At 50.1% G+C, this 24,492-nt stretch overlaps 1 protein-coding gene across 1 annotated transcript in view; it reads right to left on the reverse strand.

Annotated features, from left to right (window-relative positions):
- Brm (ATP-dependent helicase brm) overlaps nucleotides 1-24,492 on the reverse strand; it is a 254,808-nt gene that overhangs the window by 111,113 nt on the left and 119,203 nt on the right. The gene's annotated exons all lie outside the window — the stretch shown is intronic.

Here is a 24,492-nt window from a genome sequence, read left to right on the forward strand (position 1 = left end):
AGCAAGTCTATGAAATCTTTCTACAAGACAGAAGTAAAGTAAATCGTAATCTTTTAACTGATTCTGGTACTTTTGGTATCGAGTTTACAATTATACTTATTATCTACGTGCGTAGTCCTTAGCTTGATATCGTTTTCGAGAGCGCAATCTCTCGAAAACGTTACCAAGTGCCCAGGCCCACCACGTGGAGGTGACTACGCAAGGACCCAACTTATCAATTTCGACATACTACTTAAAATTAGACGTACTCACTGATATTGCACGGTGATCCACCTCTAGTTCCACGTTGAAGCACGTTTGCAGTTGATTGGAGGTGTCCTCTGACCAGGTAGCGCGCAATCATAAACGATTCTTCATTATAAATTAATTTAGAAAATTTAATTTCACTATCAAAATTAATTAAACTCTATTAAAGTCGAAAATAATTTAAAAGTGTCCGTTTTAATAAACGTGACAATCTTATAATTAAAGTTTATTAACAACTACGCAAGGTGTAAATGAATTGTAAAAATTTATTTTCATTGTTAGAATTATTTAAACTGTATTAAAATCGAGAATATGTAGTTTAGACGTATTCAAAGAAGTAAACTAACATTATAATACAATAATTAAATTCTATTAATAATTATAAGGCATGATAAAATTAATAAAATTTAATTTCGAAGTAAAAATTAATTAAAGTGTTTAAAGTTCATAGAACAATCCGTATAAATCGGTTAATATTAATAAGTGTTAATAATTCTATGATTAAAGTATCGTCATAGTTAATTTAGAGAAGTGCTTTAATTATTAAATAGTGATTGGAGTTAACAGAGCTGGTTTAGATTTCGATTAGTTGACATAGTAGTGTATCGTAGTTGTCGCGACGGGGTCATACTGCCAAATGAGCGTGCATAACCGCGCACGACTGCGCACGACTACGCAGACCTTGAGCACGTTCCGCTGGTTGCGCACCCCCTACCAATGGTACCGGTGGCAAGGCACTTGTCACGATGGTTCATTAATTATTTATTACTTTCGTATTAATTATAATTAATTAACTTTTACAAGAGTCCAACACTAGGGCATACTCGTGTACATATATTCTTCGATAAAGCATAACCATCTACCAATTATTACTAGTTTCACGCTAGTTTTCAAGTATTACAAAGTTACTCGCCGAATTAGAATTTTTGTTAGATTAATCTTCTCGTTTTATTCACCATACTTACTAATAAACGCAATTTTGCATTACTGTGCAGTGAACGCAGTATATATTTTTATGCGAATTGAGAAAGTAGGAAGTTAACAAAAGAATTCATTACGAACAATAAAGTCCGTAAGGCAGTTTCCTGCCGGAACCTTGGTTTGGTCATCCAAGCGTGATGGTTTTATTGGTATCTAGGAAAACCAAATAATTTGCACGAGAATAGAAAAAGAAGCATACATTTCCAGCACACATTTCCGTACAATTTGATTACAGCGATCGATGGGATACGTGGAACAATTTTGATACAATGGCTACAACAATTTCATTGGAATAATTACAGTAATCTGGTAATATGAAGGAAGTGGAAAGGATTAGAGGAATTATTTTCGGTGAAGCCGTTGAAATTCGCCCCAGAACCATTGAATTTTTGACAATCCATCTTGAAATATTATCGAGAAATCGAAACATTGCTCGTCTCGAGAGGTTTTCCTTGCCCTCGATTATTTCACGTCTCCCTGCCTCCTTCTAATTCCCCTAACTATCCTAGTCCGTCGACAACGCAGACGATTCCAGATTTGGACTCGGCGATCTCGAAAACGGTTTAATGCAAATTTTATATGGGATAGTGCCCCTAAGTACACACAAGTTATTAATGTCGTCCAGCTAGATTCGAGATCCGGCAGACCGTGCGAGTGTTACTCTCTATTGTAAGATCGAGCGCAGTCCTGATCCAGCGCAGCGCCAAGCCGAGGCGACCCTTCTATCGTTCGTCCAGTCGACTGGCCTTCAGGAAAGGGTAGACCGATAAACCAACCACTACCGTCCCTCTTGACCGGTAAATTCTTGCGGGCGACCACTCAAATACAGTGGCTCTCACTGTTCGACCTGGTTTCCGATATTGGACGACGTTGTTGACTCTTTGGAATTTCTCGGCGACCCGTGTTTAATGAAGTCCAACGGAATTACTTAAACGGGTGGAACGATACCGGTGAACTGTCCCGGCGATCGCGTGACTATCCGCTCCTCCGCGAAAGATGACACGAGTTTTTCCCTGGTAACCTCGTAGCGGTCGTATCCTGAGTAGTTTCCGAGGGAAATACGAGCCAAAAGAGAAGAGTTTCAACTATAGATAATATACGCTCGCATCCGAGGGCCAGACTCCGGGGGACGTTACCGTTGCCGAGGGGTGCTCGATCTCCTCTATCCAATTACCACGATCTTTGGCCAACGCCGACGGGGACATCCGGTAACAATGCTCTCGACTTTCTCGACTTACCCTCTTAACCTCGCTCACTCTCTCTCTCTTTCTCTGCCTACAACCCCCTTCTCGTTCGATCCCTTTTCCCTCCGCGCGCGCTGTTACCTTCTAAGCAGGAATTTTCTTCGACTCGGCCCCGTACTCTTCGTCTTCGGATACGTCGCCCATGGGGGGTGCCGAACGACGCAGCCCCCCCCCCCCCTCGATTTCTCTCGACGAGACGGGGTTGTCCCCACGAATAGACGCGGGTCAGCTGGCTCTGGATCGTGTTTGGACTCCGTTCGGGGAAACGGGACGCCACCGTAGAGCCCTACGACACGCTTCTATTCGCTTCGAACACGCCACGTCGAATCCACGACGATACCGTAGAACTGAAAATACGGGACGTTGCGGTAATTCGCAAACGGCGGTATTAATTTGTCGCGTTCGGCACACTCTGGCCCGGTAATTATCTGGAAATTGGTTGCTCGTTGCAAATCGGTTGTACGAGTTGCCGCACTTTTGATTTATTCTAATTGCTATTTCGATAATGGAGACCGGGGTGCTCGCCGCGCCCGCTACGCCCGCATCCGCACCTCTTGCATTCCCATTATCGAACTCGAGGAATGGAATCGCGTTTCAGTTAAGGTCAGGTTAGGTCCGCCGGCGAGGCTTTCGCTAATTATTAGCTAATTTGCCGTTAAATCTTCGCTGACCGCTAAATAATCGCCAACGGAGGAGGGAGGTGGGGTGCGCTAGTGCGAGAGGCCCTTCCCGCCTTTATCGCTTATCGCCTTATCCTCCTCCAGCAGGTCGTACCGGAATATTTTTCGTTCTCCCCCGAATTCAATTGAATTATTAAAGGACTGGCTGATACCGAAAGACGGGAACTCCAACTGGCAAATGAACCGCAGACCGACTGGTTAACCGAAACCAGTCGAGATCGTCGTCGCTCGGCTATTGTTTTGCGCGTCTCAGGGAACCACGAATCCGGAATTAGTTCGTCCCTGAAACCCACCGAGCACCGTGGACGATGCGTTGCTTTTCTTCTCTCCGAGCGAAATCCTGCTGTGCATCTGCCGTAACTAATCATTTCTCGTATCGTATCGAAACCGCAACGGTGTTTCAACCTAAGCTTCGCTGAAGACCGTTTCCGTCGAACTAAAATAACTCCTGGCCAACCTGCCACCGGCAACTACGATGCTGAATAAATTCCGCGCGGATCCGACGCGTTGTTGCCGATACTTTTTTTATCGGATCGGGGAATATCGCGTCGAGGAAGAACGAACGAACGAACATCGGGGAACGCGGCGAAAGAAGATGAAGCGAACGGATCCGAATGGCTCCCAGGGGCGACGAGTTCGAATCCCATTACCGGACTCGCGTCCGTTAAATAGGTCTCGCATCGTCAACCAGAAAATGTATACGCGTACATCATAGGTCGTCCGTCTTTCTCGCGCCTCTCCTTCGACGGAGATCGTTCGATCATCCGCACGGCGGGTTAATTAAATCGATCCATTTGTGACGAGCAAGAATAGAGGAAGAAATATCTTATACTGGCCGGCACCGTTAACGGATCTCTCACGGAAATAAAAGCTCGGCAGTTTTGAGCTTTTCCCTACGGCGCGACGCCCGCGTAACTCCCCTTCTCTCTCGTCTCTCGCCCTCCCGCCGTTGTCGAGCGTTCCGAACGAAACGAAAATAAAATGTAAGTGGAAATTTATCGCTCCGGGCGATAGGAGACGTTTCCGTACTTTTAAATATTTTATAAACTTTCTTCCTCCTCCTCCTCCTCCTCCTGCTGCTGCTGTTGGTGGTGGTGGTGCTGCTTCCACTCTCTCGTCTTTCGTCTTCCCGTTCTTGCCCCTTAATTCCGAGGGAATCGCGCACGGGGAAACCCGTGACGACTATGGAAACGACAGGGACAGGAACAAGTGGAACGACTTAGGAATGGAACTCGCCCTCCTCCATCCTCTTGTCGATTTTTTACCTTCCTACTCCGGGGAGCTACGTTATATGCATATTATATATCGTAACGTTATTAAAACTTGTAAATGGCAATGGATTACCAGCGGAGGTAGCCTTTTCCATCCCTCCTCTGGCTCCCGTTTCGTCTGACGCGTTTCATTATTCAACAGCTCCATCGAGTCGAATTCAATGGGAACCGGTGTTTAATAATTCCTCGGCAGGTCGTAAACGTTCTCGGACTTTGAGAATCACTGTACTCCTAAGCATCGAGCTGCCTCGCGTTCATCCCGGTACGTAGGTTTGCAGCTACTCGGCGAGTATTGTCACCAATCGATGTTCGTTAAACGCGCGTTTGTTGGCAATTTTCCCTTTCCGCTCGCGTCGATATCCCTGGCGTGGGTACTCGATAATAGGTAAACGACTGGATGGAATAACTCGGGGTCTAAGGGCTCGGTTGCGAACCGATGAATATTCGATGTCTGCCTATCAGCGCGTTTCAATATGAATATTCGGAAATTGACAGCCACCCTCGCCGCGACTCTCCGCGCGTCCCGATCTCGCCGCTTTTTTCACCGTACAGAGACACCCCGATGAATATTACCGAGCTACGCGGACCAGCCAGGAAGGGCCGGATAAGTAATAACTTCCTTTTTATCACTTTCGCGAACTAATAACTCCCCTTGTCTCCTCGTGCTTCATCGAGCATGGTGAATTATTAAAAGCGACGCGTTACGCGTACTCGTACAGGAGGACGTACCTTTGCCGTGTCTTCATCGACGGCTTGTTCCTTCTGAAAAAAATTCCTCCACCTGGCAACCGCACGGAGAACGGTCGCGGATGGGAACGGGGTGGACAAGGGGGTGGTTCAGATTGTTTTTCGATAAGGAATAATTAAAAATTTTCTCGTTTAAAGTAGGTAATCCGGTGCGCGGCGGGCACACCGGGAAAAGTAACCGGTAAAATACTCGGTAGATAAAGAAGATAAAGTCTCGGGCTTGCCGGTGGTAATTTACATCGGCGTGTGATTCCGGAGTCAGTAGCGGGGGGGAGATATATTTCAGGATGTCGCGGCGCCCTCCCAGATAACGGTAATTAAAAATTTCGGGGCTCCTGGGTTTGCGGTTCTTGTTCGTTGTCACGTGTACGCGTTTCGCCGCATATAATTAAGGGGCGATCGATCCCTTTTCCACAGCGAATTTCGACGAATTTCGAAAAATAACAGACGTCCGATCTCGAATTCAAAGTTTCGCCGAACCTAGAACTGGAGCGGGGATCATAAATCCTCGTACCGGTGACTAATGTAGTGGTAATAGAGTATAAATGGGGGTCACGACCCGAGGTCAGCCTGTCTTACACCCCTAAACTGTCGTTCGCCACCTTCGCCCTCGTGCTACGACCGGCCGAGACCTTAAACTCGCGTAATACCCGCCTACCGCTGTTATTTCAAAATTACTTACCACCACTTCTTAACTTTATCGGTTTATCTTGCACAGATGTACGCCGTTGCGCCGTTATCTTCGACTATTCGAAATCTATTCGCGTGCAATTTTTTTTCATCGCAATTGTCACTTACACCGGTACCGCGTAATTTCTCTTTTCCCTCGTTTCGATGCTGCAAACGTACGATGCATCTCTCGTAAAAGTTGTACACGTTCAATCGCGCACATTTGTAAAGCGTTTTTTTTTTTTTTTGGTTTTCTTTTTCTTCGAGGTTTCGATATCAAGGAAATCGAGTGGAATTTTTTTTTCTTCATTTTTTAACCGAAGGAGAAGAACGCGACACCCTTCCTTCAATCGTATAATTCGTACACCCCGTGCAGTGCTGCCACCTTGGCCGTACGTATCGAACCAAATAAGTCGCGAGAAAGAGAAGACACCCCTCTCTTTCTCGCGACTCGAATTCATTCGAAACGATTTCTCTTCGGTTTAGCCGCTAGCTAGAGGCTAAACGATAGGTTGGCGATAACGGATACCGAACGATCGATCGATGAGAATAACCGAGAGAGAGAGAGTATCCCGTTCGAGAGGAAGAGTTGCGAAAGTTTCTCGTGAAAAATCGCAAATTGACAGGGCGGAACTCTTTCTGCGAGAGTTGTTTGAAAGTTCACGGGACAATGGGCGCGCGTATATCCCGGCGGCCATTTCTCTCTCCGATGGTAGATAGACCGTACGAGAGTGGTGACCAGTGTTCGTCCGAAGATACGGTTGACGGGTCCGTGGTACCGTGGTAGCCTTCGTGTCCGCTTCAACCTCCTCCCACACCCTTTCCCACCAGTCGCATTCAATTTCACCACCTTCGTCTACGGCCTGACCCAGCCAGAACAATCGGTGAACCTGTTCGTAACTTGGGACAAATGAAAACTTCTCAGGGTTTCGAACACTTGCGTAAAACGTGCCGCGGCCCCGGGACGTTGCTCGGAAAGTTCAGCTACGAAAATATCCGACACCGTAGACGGGACAGTTTTACCTTTTCATTTGCATCGGTTGCGGGCATCCGGCCGCGTAACTCCGCGCGAAAGAATCGGGGAAGAATCGGGGAAGGCGACCGGTGGACCTTCGTGAAAATAATTACACGCCGTTCCGCGATGGCAACCCTTCCCTTTACTTTTCTTTATCTTAATGAAAGTCCATAAATAACGAACCTAATGCCATGGAAATGGTCGCTAAGGGGAAACAAAAAACCACCGGTATATCGGATCGTCGAGGGTAACTTTTAATTGTATTAATTCTTTTGAGAAACGCTCGTTTTTTTTCGTTTTTTTTTCTTTTTTTTTTGCAACCTGGAGGGGAGATTTAATTCCTGCAAAAACTTTCCGACAACACGGGACCGAACGATCCATCGACACTCGTTACGGTCACGTACGATACGTACACGCGTCGCACCAGAGAGAACTTGTTAAGTAGCGTAAAGGAGTTACGGTGAGTAATAGTCAAGTTGGTATCCAATCGGACGCGAACGCGTTAAGATAGAGGTAGCGCGAGGTTTAACGTCGAATCGAGGCTTACGAGAGGCATTATCCGTCTAAAATAAAAGCGGTTTGGCAAAGCGGGGGCTTTAGAGAAAAGAGTTGATGCGCAATAAAAGGAAGCCTCTTACATCTGTAAAAGAGCCTATATTTCATTGACAAGAATCTCATTCGCGAGGGATAATGGACGCCGTTTTCTCCGAGAGAACAGCCCCTGCGTGTATCTACCCCTTCCCGATTAAGAATCAGCCTTAAAAAATAATTATTTTTAATTTCTGACCGTACGATAACGCCGTTACCGCTCCGCCCTGTACGAACCGCGATCTAGGGGTGATAAAAACGCCCGTGGAAATTGATCCTCGTGCTTCTCGCTCATCTCATTATTCTCGATACCCTTTCTCGTGATTGCCCGACGTTTTCTTTCGAAATTCCACAACCTTCTACACCGTGATATTTCTCGTTCACCTCCAGATTCCCGAACGTACGCGTAGAATCGCTATTATCTTAAATACCGCCCTTTCGCGTGTAACGCGAGCGTTGATACATTTTTATGCGAGATGCTATTAACGAATTCGTCGAAATCCTTTCCCGGATAATAAGCATTCCAGAGTAAAGGGGATGGATGGTGGGAAGCGGGAATGGAAGAGAGAGGGGAAACGATAGCTGGACCGGCACGAGCCCTTCTCGATGACACAGCCAAGCGTCGTACAACGGAAGCGCCGTTTCGCGGCCTAAACGGAATACCCACTTCTCGGGACAGGGCGCTCGAGAGTATTCATTAATTTCTCTGGATCGCTGTAAATACGCGAAGCTACCATTTTTCTCGTATCCGTCACCTTCGGTTGGGAATTGATCATTAACATTTCGGTTAAAGTCGGTGAAACGTAGAAGGGAGGTGAGTCCGGTGTGTGAAAGTAAATCGGTGAATGTAGGGGATGTTAATAACGTTGGTCGGGTGGGGGGTGGTAGAGGGGGAGAGAAAAGGTGGACGCTCGAAGGCGATACCGGAGGCAACGCCGGCCGCTATCGCGCTATTGAAACGGCAAGTGAAATATACGAAATAAATCTTGCAAGACCCCATTCAGCAGAGACAATGCAGTGTCCAGTCTATGGTCGGTGGTGGCCGAGGGTAGGTAGAGCGTATTGTGCGACGTTAGGCGGCAGAGGGTGGTGCCGGTCGACGAACGAGAAACGCCAACTCGAACCGGTCTCCCTCAAGCTTGCGTTCCCCGGTATTTCGTCTTTCCTTTTCCGACTTCTCTCAAACCCCTCTCTTCCCATCTTTCTCTCGTTGAACGCGTTCTCTATTTCGGTCGAACCACCACCACCACCACCACCACCACCACCACCACCACCACCACCACCACCAGCAGCAGCAGCAGCATCGCCACCACCGCCGGCACCAGCACCACCTCCACCGTCGCTGCCACCACCACCCCATCCTCTCTCCCCCTTGGACTTCTCGACGACTCTCGAGCGACCTCTGCGCGTGTCTCTCTTTCCCCGTGTCCAGCCCGGTGTCCATCTTCCCCTTTCCCCTTGCCCCTTTCTTCTTTTTGGTCTGTTTCGCTTCGATTCACGAAACGGTCCGCGAGTCGGTGTCGCTGGGTAAATACCAACGGCGTGCGGGCGATCTTTGCACGGGGTGGTCCTAAAGAATGGTCGTATTCAAAGTCCGGCACCACTTCTGTTCCACCCTTCCAGTTCGCCCCGCTCACGCTGACGCTCCCGCCCTTCTTGTTCGCGTCCACCTCCTCGTCGCGACCACAGTGCAAAGTTTCTGAAGCGAGACAACCCGCAATATAATGCCACCCTTGGAACCAACCTAGTGTTACGCGTAGACTCACACCTCTTTCTCTCTCTCTCTCCCGCTCTCTCCCTCTCTCTTTACCGTTGACACTTTTAAGCGGATCGCTCGAAAGATTAGGCCGATCGGAAGACGTCCGCGTACTCTCCCGTACGTCTGATAACGACACTACTCACGACGTAGTCTCGTGCCGGTTAATATTGATTTACGCGCAAGGTCCGGAAGCCTAATCCGTGCGGGCCATAAACAGATCAAGCCCGGACTAAATCCGGCGCAAATTGTTACTAATTCGCATCTTAATAATGACCGCGTCAGAGGCGTCACCGTATCTCAGAACGTGGCAAATTAGCCACGATGACAAATGACATTCGGCATACACGTACACGCGTGCGGGGTGACCGTACCCGGGGCCAGCAGCCCTCGTCTCGAGCCGCTTCACCGTACCACTAGTCGCCACGATGCGTGTACCACGCGCGTCACGGTCAACCTAACGCGTGCCAGTGCCGCTCGGATCAACTACGATCGGATAGCCAGGAAACCTCTGGCGACGCGATACCAGCTATGTCAACGTCCACGGTTACGATCGATCCTCGGAACGCGATCAACGATTCGAACGAGTGAGGCAAAGGAGGTCGAGGAGCCTCGAAGACCACGAGAATCGGGTACGTGGCGTGTTGTAACGTAGCGCGCATCACGCGTGCACGTAGCCACGATTAATCCGGATCTCACCGGCGGTAGTGTAATAGACGGAAAGCTTGAACGGTCTCTCGTACGGTAGCTGGGCTACTCTGTGATATCGGATGTCACTCGCAGGATCCGTCGTTTCATTCGGACCGATTCGACCGCACGTCATTGCGGTAAGATCTCAGCCTATAATCCCCGTACCCTCCCGTATCACCACCCCTGGCTTGCGCCTGATTTTCCGCGTCCAGCCGCTTCATCGAAATTCAACGGAATTTCCCGGGACCGCGAACCCAGGGCTGGTAAAGCGAATTTCGGCCTCGATGAAACGGTACGCCCGCGAACCGATCGCATCGTCCGTACTCGTTAATCGCAACGCTAAGCACGAAGCGAGCACGCGCGATGCCTGGCTGGCTGGCTGGCTGGCTGCAACCTCGACTTGTCCTGGAGGGTAGTATTGTGTGACGTCATCATTTGCATACGACGACGCGCACCGTTCTGTTCTCGCTCATGAACAGTCGAGTCCGCAACCCAACCATCGGCGACCACCACCCGCTTCTGCGATCTGGCTTTCGTCTCTCTGGCTGCCTGGTCACCGGCTCTCCAGATTCACCCTCCTTCCACTCTCCGCTCTCACCCCGGAATCGCGGCTACCTACGTACATTGCCCGGCATCACCTACTACGTCCCATTCCTGTTCCCGTCCCCGTTCCGTCTATGTCCCCGTATCTATCTAATTATTGTCGCGGACCCCGGCTGCTCCAGTCGCCGTGATATACCGCATGCTAATAAGCGGCTAAAGACCGGAGACCGTCCCGGCTCCGACCATAAATCCCGACGACCGATTCTGCGAACCCGAAACGTCCACCGGCCCTACCTACCTACCTACCTACCTACCTACCTACCTACCTACCACCCTTCCTCCTTCCTCCTCCCTTCTTCCAGAGCCCAGAAGCTGACTCGTTCTCGTTCTCGCTCGAATCGTCTTCGCGATCGTCAACGTTCTACTATGCGCTACGGAGAACCGCGACGGAGAAAGAGAGAAGGGAAGAGAAGAGAGAAGAGATATGAAAAATCGTACGCGTCGGTGTATCCCGACGGGTGTGATCGAGGTTGGTTAAATTCGTCGGGGTAAATGTATCTGTAGCCATCGCGATTCACCCGCGCGCCCCCGACGCGGGGGCTCATCCCTCTCGAAGCACACGTACGCACACCGCGCCGTTTCGGCCGGTCGACCCTTGCGCGTGATGCAACGCTGACCACACATCAATTCACTGCAAATGGACATCAATACCGGTAATTAATACATCGCGCCTCTCGCTCTCCCAGCTCCACGGGCCGCTGTTCTGCCACTCACCCTCTACCCCCGCAACCGATACCACTTGCACGCTCATCGAAACGCGCCGGATTTCACCTCTGAATTTGCATCTAAGTGATATCCCTGTTAGCGGATTGATTCGATTGGCAGCTGCTCTTCTGCCGACGCGTTCCACCGTGTCGGCAAGTCGGCTTCCGGATACCGGATCGAAATCAAATTCTTCTCGGGAACCGTGCGTTTCCGCGACAATCCATTACTTTAATTCCGTCGAATGTCCCGAAAGAGCAGGCCTTTACTCGATAAATGCCATTAAATCCGTTTGCATTTACGAAATTACTAATTTCGTGATTGCCAGCCGCGTAAAAACGGCCCTCCGGTCTTTTGTAACTTCTCGCGTTAATACCATTTAGCGGCAGTCCAGACAAACGAACGGATTTAATAACGCATATCGTTCGCGAACGAAACCAGACGAAACGCTAAGAATATTTTCAAGTCGGCAAGTTCTCCGTAAATGATTTAATTGATATGAATTCTCCGACAGGTGTCTCGGGTTAATCGAATTGATTTCCGTTAGACAAACTCGCATTGGCAGGATAGAATATCCGATTACGAAATAACGGGGAATTACTCGGGGACGATTTCTGATGCGGAGCAACGAAAGCAAAAAACAGTCGATGTTGGTAGATGGAGCGCATACGGTGAACCGTGGGACGCGCAAATTGGATATCAAAGGGTATTACCGTGCGCCGCGTCACCGATACGTATACGGTGTGTCGTCGTGTGTTGCCAACGCTCGACGACAAGAGGAAGGGAAAATATTTGCACGCGCTTCTATCGGCTCTATCGGATTTTCCAGCTGCGGTCCGACTGTTTTCTCCTTTTTTTTCTTTTTTTTTTCCTTTTTTTTTTGCGCCCTCTTTCTCCTCTCCTCTCCTCTTTTCTTTCGCTATTAGTAACTAAAAGCTATTCCGCGCGCCCCTGCTATCCCTGCGGTCAATCCGATTTCTGTTTCGATCCACCCTTCGTATCGAATGGAGAAAGGATCCGCGCGACTGCGATTCCCCGTTCGCACGTCACGTTCGCGCTTTAAAGCGTGATTCCATTTAACACGTACACCTACGGCGATTGTTGCCTCGTGTGTTTTATCGACATTGAAAGGTTAACGAGTCACGATCGAGGGGGTATCCAAGGAAATTCAAGAGGCTACCGGAAACGGGAATCCGGTAGGAAACGGGCGTCACTCGAGATGTTCGTTCCGCGTTGGAATGGATACGAAAGTCGAGACCCCGATCGCGGGCACAAAGGGAAAGGGTATCTTGTATTATTTTCCACCGCAGAGCAAACGGTCAAAGGTAAAACAATCCCGCGTGACAGCGAACGTGTTTGCCAGCAGCGGCGGGAGGAAGTTAAACGGTTTGAATGGAAGATGGAACCGGTAACCGATATCCGACCGACTTTCTTTCCTTTCAGGGGAGGAAAGGAATTTTGCGTCGGTGATCCGGTATAATTCGATCGTCAGGGCCGCGACGATCGAGTCTCGTCGTCGGAGATCCGTGCGTGCGTAGCGAGCGGTGCGCGGAGAGGATGGGGGAGCACAGTAGCCGTAGATAATGACGCGATATTATGCATAGGATATTCGGCGCACATCCGCGGCCGTATTCTCCGCGTTGATTTATCGTTGTCTTCATTATTAGGAATGCGCGTACGCAAGCTGGCCATTATACGCGAGCGAGGGAGCCGCTCGGAGAGAGAGCTGACGGACGGTCGTCGGTTTCTGGCCTCGGATTCTGCGACAATACAATGTACGCATATATAAGCGGCATACGAGAGGGAACATTGAGACGCACCTAACGTCACGGCAGATATAGATAGACAATTAGCTAGCTACCGTCACCGTCTATAATTCTGCTAGATTAGTAGCCCCGGTGTCCTACTACGGGAATACGCGAGAGTCCGCCTCTCGTTGTTACCGTGAATCTGAGAACACGTGCCGGCGTAGATTGGAATCTTGTCGCATGTTAACCCGGTTTAATGGCCCGTCCCTACCGATCGCGAGAAAACCGAAAGATCCCAACCCGTCAACCCAACCGAAACGAAAAGAAACCGATTTCCTTCCGCCCCTGTTTAACCCTCCCCGTCGCGCGAGAACGAGGGTGCGCCCGGGGTGGACAGCGATAAAATATTCAGGGACGCACGGGGCTAATATTTTACGTAGGAAATCGGTCGGTTGATTTTTATAATACTGGTCAAATATAGCCGGGGTGAGAGAGAGAGAGAGAGAGAGAGAGAGAGAGAGAGGGTGACTCGGGGGCGGCCGCCCCTTCGTTCGTGTCTACCGTCGCACAAAGGGCCGCGGCATAACAAATAGACGTATAAAGGGTCAATAAAGCCCGACGTAGGACCGAGGAGAGCCCAACGACCGTCGAAACGGGGCGAAGGAGCCAACGAGGGGGAATGAATCTGAAAACTCACTCGGTTTTACTCTTCGTCTCGCGTTACGTCTGAACGTCAAAGACGAAGAAGAAGGGTTGAAAGTCCCGATTATCGGCGAGCTAATTTGTTTGTTTTTCTTTTCTTTTTTTTCACCATAAATTCATCGATACCATAGATACGTTCGAGATGGTGTCCCCACCCCCCTGATCTCCGATCTCGACGGATAGGAAAATTCACGAGCGTACATCACGTTTACGGACCGCCGGAGGTGGCACGTTCCGGCGTCTCTATAAAGGCTACCATTCCGAGGTCATTTTATGCCCTTTAAAACGGAGTATCCATATTTTTCATGCCCGTATTCGTATCGCAGAATTGGTCTTCCGGAGTCTCGATGGGCCGGGGGAACGTTCTGTCCTGTTTTTCCCACTTGGCAACGTCCCCCATACGCTCTCGCTGAGATTTCCTCCACATGAAAAAGTCGAAATCGGCGTGGAAAAGCGATGCCTCCCGTCCAATAAAACGGCCGGGGATGCCGCATTGACTCGATAAAAAGCCACTCGGTGGCTATCACCGCCAGCGGCCAATATCGTGGGGAGAAAAATATGCGTCTTGTCAGATTTCCCTGAATGGGAGTCCGTTCCGGGGTGATGTCGCGTGAAATCGTCTCGAAAATCGGTACCGTATCGAGTTGTTACCATCGAACATACTATGTTGAGCGCTCTACTAGTGCTACCGGGAAAAGTAATTACGGTAGGTTCGAAAAATGCATCGACGGTGTTCGTTCCGTATCAGCGTTCCGCATCTATCTTCATTCGAAAGATAAACGAACGCTTTATTCGGTGATTCGACTCCGGCGAAACCATCGCAACGGCCGCCCCTTTTTGCCGTGTTTTTCGCCGCGGAAAGTCCGAAAATATTTATAGAGGGAATCAATATCGTAGTTTGCGACGCGCGGCGAAAAATCAAGATGAATAGGAGCTGGGTGAAATCGCGTCGCGCGACAACCGCGTGGCTCGTCGCGCGCGCACTTTCCGGCAATTTGACCAACAATATGCAATAATATTAAAATTAATGGCGTGGCCTTCGTAAAAACATCGGGCACCGGTGTTCTCCGCGCGTATGCGCGGTTTCCGGAACTCGCCGAGAAAGATGAACCCAAGCCAGACTGAAAGGGAGCACGATGAACCGTACGCCGCGGAAAGAGACGCTCGAGCCGCTCGAATCGAGGGAAAGAGAGACAGAGAGCGAGAGAGAGAGAGAGAGAGAGGACGATACACCACACCGCGTGAGCCCACTCGTAATAATCTCCGCTAATTTAGCTTCTGGAATACGGTAACTGTATCGTTAATATTCTGAACCCGGTTAATAATTGATGTTGATGCGCCATTTGGGCCGATGAGATTTCGGGCTAGAGTTCGAGACTGAAGTGGACCCAAGCGTTGCCCTTTGGTTGGTTACGAGTCGGCCCGATGCTGCCTCTACCTCTCTCTCTCTCTCTCTCTCTCTCTCTCTCTCTCTCTCTCTCTCTCTCTAAATATCGCATCGATGCCCGTTCGTTCGAACGCCGTCTAGGATATCGCCCGAATCCTTTTCTTCGCCTTCCGTTCCTCGCTCGGATCGATCGGCCGTCGCCGATTCGTCTTGCTTGAAAAACATTTCGCCGGATAGAAACAGGTTTAAATTCCGGGAGGCGTTGCCGCATCCCATGCGGCTGATTCCTGTCTCGTTCAATAATTCAGGCATACATCGCGAACTGTACGTGGCGTATAAGCATAAATGCGAAAGGGATGCGTAGGTCGTAGGTAGAGAAAGAGGGCGAGGGGACAGTAAAGGGTTCGAGGAAGGGGGCGGGGAACGGTTGAAAGAGAGAGAGAGGGAGAGAGTGGAAGAGAGAGAGAAAACCTCTTTGGTCAGGCAAAATATTTCTCTGCGCGATGTACACCGAATCTCTCCGGGGATTACACCGGGTGAACACGGTAATTTTCCAAAGAGTATTGCTCTAGGAAACAGTGAGCAAATTGGACGTTTATTGACACGCCGATGCGCGGTCGATTCGAAAAGAGAGAACCGTTTCTTTACTCTCGCAGGTTTTACGTTTTCTACCCTATTCCCATTATCTCCGGACGAATAACTAATTATTTATCGGGAGATCGGTTTCTTCCGTTTCCGCGCAAGTGTGCAAACTCGGGAGAGCGAAGAGCAAAGAGCGCGCCAGAGTGAAACGTTTTACGAACAACGACCCCTGATGGCGACTTTGAACCGGCTCTCCGAGGCGTCCCTTGCCGGCGTACAAATTCAATAAGCGATAATCAATATGCCAACCCGGCAGCGTAGTCAGCCGAGCAAGAATCGTTCAAACAGTCAATCAAAAGGCCTCACCTACGACCTATTTTTTTCCTTTCGCCCCCGTGCTTTCTCCGTTTTTTTTTTGCAATTTTTTCCATTTTTTTCGTCTTCTTTTTTTCGTTCTTTTGTGGCACGCTGCTCTTTTCGTTCTTGTTCCCGTCGTTGCACCCCGTTCCAAACCTCTCCGCCCCCTCCACCCCCGTTTGACGTGACCGGGTGTCAAAGAACGACGGAACCGAGTAACACGTTCGCCTCCCGTCATGAAAAAGGAGGAATCAGACACGTCAGGGGTCGCCGTTTCCTCCTATCCGAATCTTCTCTGCCGCTGCACACGCCGTGTAAACCAATCGAGCCGCGTGTGCCGCTACTTTGGATCCGGTTCAACGATTTACACTCGGCCGGCCGTCTATGTTCCCGGTAAACGGTGTTAAATATTATGGTAATATTATGATAATACGGTGGTATGCCAGTAGAGTTTCGACTGGAAGCATCGAGGAATTTCGAGGTACGAATATAGAGTATTTCTTGGGCACGTCCTCTGTCAACGAGATTTCTACCGCGGAGGAAAGAACCGCGGCTGGATCCGAGTGTGCGTGCGCGCGCGTCTGAAGACCTCGGAGGGTCTGGTAATAAAGGGAGACATGCGCGGCCCGTGCGCAAATTAACCCGGGTAATGAAAACACAATGAAATTATAATAAACCAATTGCCAAGTTGATTCGCAGTCCGGGAAGGAGGCCATTCAATAATAAAACACGTATGTAGAGCTACGGTTCGCGTTCGCGTACGCGTACGCGTTCGCCACGCGGTGTCCACAGTTTCGCGGGTGTGTGCTCTACGGGGGTAGGTAGCCGTGTACCGTGCCGCGTGTCCGTGTATGCGAGAGAATTAATTTCTCGAGAGCCTTTATGCTCTCCGACTGACCAAACTACGGGTTCCTCGGTTCGTCCGCACCTGCACGACGTTTCTGTACGCGTACCTAATACGTACGGGTTCGCCTCTTGAATACACGTGTAACAGGCGCCCGCGCGCGCGCGCGCGCGCACGCACACCTCCAAGAATGTCCGAGAGGTAGGTTTGCGAAAATACGTTTGACCACGCACGCACCACCTTCCTACCTGCCCGCGGAAGATTATTACAACGAGCGAAATTTCAAAATACACTTACGCCAGACCGTGCACCAGGGGAACCGTGTAACGCGACGATCAAACACGGAAGAGAGCCGGGACACCTCCTCCGCGTTCTCTCCTTGCATCGAGAATCGCGTTCCTATTATTATTATTATTATCATTATTATCACCGTTATTATCCTTCGATCGAATCCGCGTTCCCGTTCACAGTTTTTTCTTTTCTTTTTTTTTTCTCGTTTTTTTTTTTATTCGTTAGACGAGCGTAAACGGACGGGGTTGCGAAAGTTCGAATCTACCGATGCGAGAATTTTCCCCTCGCGAGAATTTGTTTCCGCGAAATAGGAAAACCCGGCCGGAGGGAGGACGGTACGGATGGTACACGGAGTCGAGGATCTTTGTTGCGGTTGGATGCGGTCAGATACGAGGAAGGCGGTGGAAAAGGAGATATGTTTTCGCAAATGTAGGTGCGGTTCTCAAGCTACCCCTTATGAAATTATTTCGTCCCACCTCGAGGGGTGGGGCCGGAGCACGGAGAGTTGCGGCCGCGTGTTGGGGAAATAGCAGCGCGGCTGCAAGAATTATTAGAAAAATTAATTATTTCGCCCCAGTCTCTTAATTAATTTTACAATTGCTGCTATGTTTCTCTTGCTACGTTATTATCGCAGCAGTCTTTCCTCGAACGCGCGAGGAACGGGAACGGGAAAGGGTTGCGGGAACAAGACGGAGAGGGAAAGCAGCGCGCGAGGTTTCGCGATTGCCCCGGTTTCCTTGTCCCTTCACCGTATCACCTTCTCGTCCGTTTCGAAAGGTAAAATTAACGCGTCGAAATCGGTACGAACCGGTAAATTCGGGAGAAAATCGGGGAGGTATGCGCGGCGGCGGCGGCGAACGTTTCACCGGAGGAGAAGTTTAAAAATTTACATTACCGGTAAAGTCCGGCTCCGTGGGGATCAGTTTTCGCGTTTGCACGATATTGAGATGACCGTACGTATATGCGTAGAGCGTGTAACGAATGGACGGGAGGCCGGATCATCCCTCGAAAAGTTTTGACTTCCGTTCAAAAGAGAGGAAAAGGATTCTCCGCGAGACAGCGGCCGGCGCATCCTTTCCCCCTTTCTGGACGTTTTTTTTTTCCAGGTCTGGCCACGTCTCAATTATAGAAAGCCTTGCTTCGACTGCCACAGACGAATTCCAATTAGTCGCCGGGTGGCCCATGTCGCGGGGACCTCGTATGGGGTTTCCCGGATTCTGTACGAGTTCCTTTCATGGAGCGACTCGTTCATTTGCCTTTCGTCCATACCTCCTGCTCCAGCCCCTTTCTCCCCTTCCCCTCTCGCCTCTCTCGCTCGCTCGAGTCCACCACCTTGCCCTCCGTCCTCTCTTCTTTCTACCCGCGTTCTCTCTGGCTCTGGCCTCTCTTTTCGTTGAGATCAACCAACCGACCAACCGACCAACCGACCCCCGGGGGAGTCTTCTGTGCTGACTGAACGGCCCTGGATTAGCAGGGCGTCAAAGCCAGCAGCTACCAAGTTGCCGCGAAACTAGGCGCGAGAACTACGCGCGTACCTCGCGTCGATTCGAACGAAAAAATGATTCGAGTCTATCGTCTATCGTTCGCGCAGGGTGAGGCTGAACCGCATTCGAGCCGGCGGTTCGCCGGCCACCCTCGATAGGGGACGATATTCCCGGGACCTTTAATATGCCGTTTGAATCGGAGCTTTACACCTCCCGCCGCATACGGTAACTCTTACTTATATGGCTAAGAGGAGGATGTACGTCGCTGCCGGGCTGACGTGTTTGCGTTTAAGCGAACCAGAGGGTATTGGATGCATATGTTAATCAGCGATATGGCCTCGGGAAGATATTACCCGGTACCGTCGCGGAAGAACCATCGAACCGAGTTACTCTCCTCGCCTGACCTCCCTCCGTCTCTCTGCCCTCGGTTTTCTGATTCCATGGTTACCCGTTTCAAACTTCACCCACCGTTGCTCTTCTCTCGACGGATAGATCTGATAGCTTGTTGCTCCATCAGAACTTGACGATCCGCTGCGTTTCCGGAGGATTGGGTTTTCGGTATTAATGTTTTGATTACTTCGGGGCCGTGAGAGTAGTATTCGCGGTGGGGAATGCTCGATGCGCGTCCCGATTCGAAACGATGCCGGTCGTTTCACCGATGACCAAGAAAACTCGATTGTCCCCCCTCCCCACGGTTAATGCCCCAGCCCAATCTCTCACCGTGAATCACGCAGCCGGATGATTTTAAATTGAATCCGAATAAGAAATCCATAAGTGAGCATCCTTTGGTGATTACGAGTTTCTTCGACTTTGATCGTTCGGGCGTCGAAAGACGCTTTACCTCTCTCCCGGGTTTGCTCCGATCGTTGGGGCACTTTCCGCGGTACCGCCGGTGAGGTTCAATCGGGAAAGCAAATCTTTGGCGTTCCTCCTCGTTCTACCCGGCGACGACTAACCACCCCTGATAAATTTGTTCCAGACGACGAAGGATTACCTGCCCTTTCAGACCGAATGGCAAATGCGGCGTATCGACTGACGTTGGAGTCAGGGGATAATCTTTGGCTGCGTAACCGCCAATCGGTTTCCGCTCCATCGCGTTTTTGTTGCCCACCTCGGATCGACGATCCTATATAATTATCTAATTTCCTCGATATCGCGTTGGAAAATATGAAAGCAATTTCAGCTAATGGAACCCGACCGCGGCGATGCAGCTACCGCGGGCAACAGGAGCCGCCGCCACGCGCATCCCTTTTATCCCGCCCAATCGTTCGCGATACACATCGGGACTAGGCTTACACGGCCGCACAAATCTCCGGCTCGATTTACCCTTCGCAACGGTTGATTTACCGGCTATTCCCGGATATCCCCGAAACTCTTTTATATCAATCGTGGATTGACCCCGAGCCGGGTCCATTGAAAAGGAACCACGCCTACGGAAATACCGTGCCGCGTACGAGTAAGCGCGAAATGCCCATTTGTCCCCTTTTGCCCCCTTTTGCCCCCTTTTGCCTCCTTTTACCCCCGTTCCCGTTATTTATGCTAGCCCGCTCGTGCCACTCGTTTATGGGAATTGATTTCGTTTCGAACGCGACGCGAGGCGACGCGAGGCGACGCGACGCGAGTGGATCATACGCGAGTTGATTGAATTAGCGGCAACATTTACATACGAACGGTTAATCCCGGCCATTTCCGGACACTAGTAATTAAATATTTATTGGTCTGGGTTAACGCAACGATCGTTTAGCAGCGGCGTTCACCAGAATTCGCGCCACGCCGCGACAGAATACGCAGGGTATTATAGAACCGCGCGCGTGCCGTGGCAATGAAATTCGAAATTGGAAGTGTACATAGCGCGTACGACCGCGCGTACGGTCGAATGATATAGAAGCCATTTCTCGTGACACCTCGAAATTGGCTTCACCGTATTATTACATAATTATCGGCCCCGCGGCTCTCCCCGTGTACGCGCGCGACTCCCTTTCGCCGATTACACGTTTAATGGAAACGCTTGCTCCTTTCGCAGAAATTTCCTCTACCTGCCTATCGTCGAAAACAGGTTCGAGGAAAACGGACGCCGCGTTAGACGGCCCGGTGAAATATTTTCGAGGCATATCTACTGTTTGCTCTATTAATTGTGACGAGAAAAAGGTGCACGGACCAGTCGTTGTGAAATACTCGGGAGATATGGGTGCTAATTGAACGGAGTAGAACGACTAGAAACTTCTCGGCCGTGTTGATTTTATAGAAAACAAACATAAGATGCAAGTTTCGGCATCGTGTGAAATATTTCGGTGTTTAGCTAAACGATTTCATTTCTTCGCGATCTTGGTCGTTACAGTGGAAACTCGGCTCTATATGTATAGCTATGTGTACAGATATTTTTCCCTTGGACAAGCAATTATCGACATTTCTGAAAACAAAGAGAGACTTGGGAAGAGGATATTAGAAAGTAAGTAAAAGGATATTACAGGTTCCTCCCTCTTCTTCTCCCTTTTCGTCGTCGTCGTCGTCGTAGTCGTCGTAGTCGTCGTAGTCGTCGTGGTGGTGGTGGTGGGCGAGACTTCCTCGAACGAACGAGCTTGCCGGCGGTAAACGGATTACGCGGCGGTGCGACGCGCGGATGTCGCTCGCGACGCTGATATTAATTCTCTCGAATGCATCCGTGCCGGGCGCTGATTGATTCCAAAGTTCTCTCGCAAGAAACTGCCGCGTGTCGCGCGTTAATACGCACCGAGTTACGTACACGTTCAGCCCCTAGTTACGCGGTTTAACGCAATAATTCGTAGCTGCCGCTTGCCGCCGTTTGCCGGGGGGGAGCCTCGCGGGTTGCCACGAAAATGCTTCTCGTTTTCGCGCGACCGACCGACCCAACGACGCTGGAAATCTCCCGGCACGGTTGACACGGAAGAGCTAAAGATTCGTTACCGTCTAATTCGGAGCCGCAGCCGGAAAACGAAGTTTAGGAAACTGAGCCACGGAGCTCGGATCGGGATCCACGATACGTTATACTATACACGTATGGAACGTTGGACGAAGGAATCGTCGATATCAATTTTGTTACTTAATCGGTTACCGAAACGGTTGGGAAAGGAACGTCGTCGTCGTCGTCGTCGTCGTCGTCGTCGTCGTCAAAGGAACGCAACAAAAGATGGTTTACTCCTTTTACTCGGGAAGACCGATACTACGGGAAGGCCGCCGCGGTATTACGGCCCGTTCGAAGAAGGGCTGGAAACCCTTAAAGTTCGCCGCCCGCAAGGCCTCCGGTCTTTGTCTCTGAGCTCGTCCTTTTTCAAGAATTTCATCCCCCGGCCGGATTATACGTATTGTGCTCGACACGGGCCGGACAAAGTTTTGTCCGAGGCGAGCGTCGCGAGCCCACGGACGATTACGCGTACACTTTCACGAGCGGCTTATCTTTCGGCAAACGCGACGTATAAACATCAATTCGATGTATGAAATCTGTCAAAATGAATTTCGCTTGGGAGTTATGAGAGCCAGTGACCGTCATTTTTCTTCCCGCGACGAATATCATCTTGATGTGAAATATCGTTCTATTATTGCCCAGTCACGAGGACGTGGTCACGTCCCGTACTATCTCCTGCCTACCTACCTACCTATCTACCCACCTACCTACCCACCTACCCACGAGTTTCTTCTTCGCGGATCTCTTTCTTTCCTCCCTTTCTTTCGCATTTCACGAAAATCGCAGAGAAAATCGATACTTGCCAGTTGCTAAAACGACTCGCGTAATTTTCAGTTTCCATTTAATCGCCGAGCTACGCGACAACGGACATCCGTCACGATCCCGATGGGAGAGAAAATTTTTCCCCGTCTAACGGGGATCGTGCCACGACGAAGACCGACGAGCGCATCGAAACGTTTCGAAACTCATTGTCAGACACAACCGACCATTAGTCAGGCACACACGGTCCACCGATTAAATGTAAATGTTTGCTTATGTGGTAGTCGACTCTGTCTCTCTCTCTCTCGCAGGGAGTTACGGACGTTTATCGATGCCTCGACATTAGCTCCCGCGATTGACGTACACGCGCGTATACATCGCGAATCCCGGCAACCGTATCGCGCGACGAGGGGAGATTTCGATGTTTCGACGTTTTTAAAGGACCCTCCTTCGAACGCGGTTGACAACTCGCGCAATATAAATTAAGCACCGGTGTACGCGTGACCGAGAAGAAAGCGAGCGCGGAATATTTCGGCGAACGGGACGCGATTACCCTTTACATTAAAACTATAAACGGAAACGAACGAAACGACAGCGTGGGAGCAGATACGGGAGCATTGCGGATAATTTTCATCCACGTCGGGGCATCGTTCTTTTTTAAACGGGTCACGGCGCGTGTAAATTCCCCGGTATAAACAGAAATATTAAATAATTTTGCGGCATCGGTGCTGCCGTTTCCATCCTCTCTGTAAATAATCGTTCTAATTGGATCGCGGTGTCCCGTAATGGGCTACGTTCAAATTGTTTTCCACGCCCGTTGCGAGCGTATCTCGATACTGATTACGAGTAATCGCGCGTTATCCAATCTGAAACGCGTACGCCGAATGAAATTTTCCTCGATTGTTAGTTCACCGTCCGATTCCCATCTGGATTCGGTAAATTTCACCGGGAACCGGATAAAACTCTGAAAAAAATCCGGAATCCCCGGGAATAACGTATGTACGACTGGTTTCAACTAGGTCGAGATCAACGGACCACGCGGTCAAAAGCATCGGAAGGTAATTAGATCAAGGACCACCAATAAGAGGCGGGCACCGCGATTTATGTAGTGTTAAACTCACGGTCAACTACGTACATATAGAGGAGGGTGACCCTAGGAGGGCAGGATCTTTACTTAATTGGAAAGCCGGCCAGTTTCCGAACAGTTTAACTGACCTTCGGTGCTATCGTCCGGCCATCGCATCGTAATGCTGGAATATGGCCACCCTCACGAATATCGCTTCACCGAACCGCCTGCCACGCCGGTCTTATGCTCTCTCGGTGATCATTTCGCCGCGACCGTCCACTCGTTCTCGAGACTCGCCAACTTTCGACCCGCCACCCATCGATATCGATCGAATCGCGCTCACGCGAGACGCCGTTACGCTATAGAGACGGACGAATCGTCGAAAAAATCGTAACTCGACTGCGACTCTGTGAAAGTTTCGCGACGCTTCCGATCGTAAAAGGATATTGCGCCGTGGAACGCGGCGAGTACGATGTAGCGTATAATTGAATTGAAAGGGATCGCGCGCCACGAGCAGAGAATGAGAATCCCTGCGGGTCAGGAATCGGTCCAATTTCGACCGCAGGATAGAGTGTCCCAAAGGCTGTATCAGGATGTTGCACGGTTAATCGAACGATCGTTTAAACGGGAAGGCAGCAGGGAGCTCGATCGTTTGTTCGGTGAACCATTGTCTACGAGAGGCTCGTTCGTTCTTACGACGTACGGACCAATCGACTTAATTTCTCCGACGAACCCTGTCATCCCCCACTAGGAATTATCTCGGTGTCCCCGGATGCTGGCGGAACGATGCGATATCAGGTGGCCCCGATACCGTTCCTCCCGTCGTGCACGGTAAATATCCGTAGCACGCGATGATCGAAAAATATTGCTCGAATATATCAGAGCTGTCGGCAGTCTGGTACCTCTTCTTTCAGCCGAGCATCCCCCTTCTTATCCTTTGGTATCGTTTCGCCCCGCGCGAAGGTGTGCGACGTCTATATCCACGGACGATGTGATATGTGACCCCGGCAATATCAATAATTTTCACATTTTTCTACACCCGCTTATTTCCACCCCGAGCGACGTACCCTAATGTAGTGTCAGACTCGGTAGCGAATGCCGTCGCGATAACCACGCGCGATTTCACGTCTTCTTACCGTCCTACCAATTTTCCCAAC

This window comes from Xylocopa sonorina, chromosome 4 (assembly GCF_050948175.1).
Source record: "Xylocopa sonorina isolate GNS202 chromosome 4, iyXylSono1_principal, whole genome shotgun sequence".
NCBI classification, from domain to species: Eukaryota; Metazoa; Arthropoda; class Insecta; order Hymenoptera; family Apidae; genus Xylocopa; species Xylocopa sonorina.